At 45.3% G+C, this 2,500-nt stretch overlaps 1 protein-coding gene across 7 annotated transcripts in view; it reads left to right on the top strand.

Annotated features, from left to right (window-relative positions):
• The window catches only part of LOC119596585 (DISP complex protein LRCH3-like), a 40,128-nt gene that overhangs the window by 179 nt on the left and 37,449 nt on the right, over positions 1-2,500 (top strand). The window lies entirely within an intron of this gene.

Genomic DNA, 2,500 nt, shown 5'->3' with positions numbered 1-2,500 from the left:
TTTTTTCTTTCTTTCTTTCCGTCTTTGCTTCTCTCTCTCTCTCTCGCTCAATCTCTTTCGCGCTCTCTCTCACTCTCTCTCATTCTCGCTTTCTCTCTCTCTTTCGCTCTCTCAATCTCTTTCGCTCTCTCAATCTCTCTTTCGCTCTCTCAATCTCTCTTTCGCTCTCTCTCTCTCTCTCTCTCTCTCTCTCTCTCTCTCTCTCTCTCTCTCTCTCTCTCTCTCTCTCTCTCTCTCTCTCTCTCTCTCTCTCTCCATCTCTCTCCTCTCTCTCTCAATCTCTCTCTCTCCTCTCCTCTCTCTCTCTCTCTCTCTCTCTCTCTCTCTCTCTCTCCTCTCTCTCTCTCTCTCTCTCTCTCTCTCTCCTTCCCTCTCCCTCTCTCCCTCTCCCTCCTCCCTCCTCCCTCTCCCTCTCCCTTCCCTCTCTCCCTCTCCCTCTCTCCCTCTCTCTCCTATTTGTATTAATTTAGATAGATTATCTTGTTTGGCTTCTATTTTCTCTTTGGTGATTGTAAAGGCTATTTTTATTTTGTATTTTTCTTTAGTTAATTAAAGGATATTTTGCTTTTGTTTTTAGGACTCTGTAAATTTATTCTTCCTTGTCCCTTCACGGCCTTTTTTCCTACTGTTTCATGTCGTTTTTAATTATTCTATTTTATCAGTAATTCGAGTTCTTTTTTTTAAAGATTTCCGATTGATTCGTATACTTGGATTCTTAAAAGTCTCTCCCTCGCTATTTCTCTGATTCGCTTTTCCTGGCTGTCGGTCTGTCATAACGGGCGAGAGCTGATGGACTATCGCGTCTGTCTGTCATGCGCGTGTATTTCTGTGTTGTTTGTTTGATTGGCAATTGCTTCGCCGTTTTTTTGTAGTTTTTATCAGTCATCATTATTCTCAACATCATTATCATTACTATCACCGTCACCATCGCGATCACCATCAGCATCGCCATCACCATCACATCACCATCATCACATTAGCGTCACCATTAACATTACCATTACCATTAACATTACCATCATCACTATCACCATCACCATTACCATCACTATCACCCTCACCATTGCCATCACCACTCTCGCCACATTCGCCGCCATTACCATTCGCCTTTCGCATCCTTCCATATCGGACAACGATTGTTTTTCGATTAATTCCCCAGGATATTGCCTCCGGTTTCCCTTTCTCTCTTATTTGGCAATGGCATTTTTTTATCGCTCGAATTTTTATTTTGTGCAAAATCCGGGGATGTTTGTGACAGTCCTTTCCTCTGTCTGTCTTGCTTTTAGGCTCTTGTCTCTCTTAAATTTGGAGCATACTGTACATGCGACCGTTCATTCATTCGTACGTGCATAGACCTACAGGTATACACACTCACACGTACACGTGTGCACGTGTATGTTCACGTTCTCCCCGTCCTCCTCCTCCTAATTCTTCCTCCTCCTAACTCTTCCTCCTCCTCCTCCTCCTCCTCCTCCTCCTCCTCCTCCTCCTCCTCCTCCTCCTCCTCTTCCTCTTCCTCTTCCTCCTCCCTCCTCCTCCTTCCTCCTCCTTCCCCTTCCCCTCCTCCTCCTCCTCTTCCTCCTCCTCCTCCTCCTCCTTCCTCCCTCCTCCTCCTCCTCCTCCTCTTCTCCCCCTCCTCCCCTCCTCTTCTCTCCTCCTCCTCCTCAACCTCCCCCCCTCCCCTCCCCTCCTCCTCCTCTCCTCTTCCTCTCCTCTCCTCCTCCTAACTCTTCCTCCTCCTCCTCCCTCCTCCTCTCTCCTCCTAATTCCTTTTCCTCCTCCTCCTCCTCCTCCTCCTCCTCCTCCTCCTCCTCCTCCTCCTCCTCCTCCTCCTATCTCTTCCTCTTCTTCCTCCTAGCTACAACTCCTCATATCGGTATCGGTACTGATAAATCCAATCAAAATGGTTGAAAGGCAGTTTGACGTTAATCATCTTCGTGTGGTTTGACCCCGACTGACCCCGACTGACCTAGCTACCCTCCCGGTTAAGATTCTTAAACTCGTCATGTTTTGCCAATCCTTATCTGTGTCTGTGTCTGTCATTCTCTTACACACACACGCACGCTTGTCACTTGTCACTTGTTTTCTCGAGTTTGAGTTTGTCGTTTTTGTCATTTCTAACTGCATTTGTTGTGTTTATAACGGTTTTGTATTATGTTTTTTCGTTTTGGTTTTTCTTTGCATTTTTTAATTTATCATTTCCCTTTTTTATATTTGACGTAAGTTTCCTTGCGCTATAAACAATATATTTTTTTGCCTTTTAATTCCCGAGTGCAGAGACCTCAGCCGTGTCATTAGTGGCCCGAGTAAATAATCTTTTTGCTCCTAATTCTCACGTTGGTTCCCTCTTGCCCTTCTTTGTGGTATAGCAGAAAATTGCTCAAGATTGAGCAGTCAGTCAACAAACCAATCAGTCAATCAATCAGTCAACCAACGTTTCTTTTACAAACGGAACCAACTGTCTGTGACCCGAAAGTAAAGCATCTTAGCGTTTTCTTCC

This window comes from Penaeus monodon, chromosome 38, assembly GCF_015228065.2.
Source record: "Penaeus monodon isolate SGIC_2016 chromosome 38, NSTDA_Pmon_1, whole genome shotgun sequence".
NCBI classification, from domain to species: Eukaryota; Metazoa; Arthropoda; class Malacostraca; order Decapoda; family Penaeidae; genus Penaeus; species Penaeus monodon.
The sequence above is the reverse complement of the archived record's forward strand: the minus strand, read 5'-3'. Positions and strand labels throughout refer to the sequence as shown.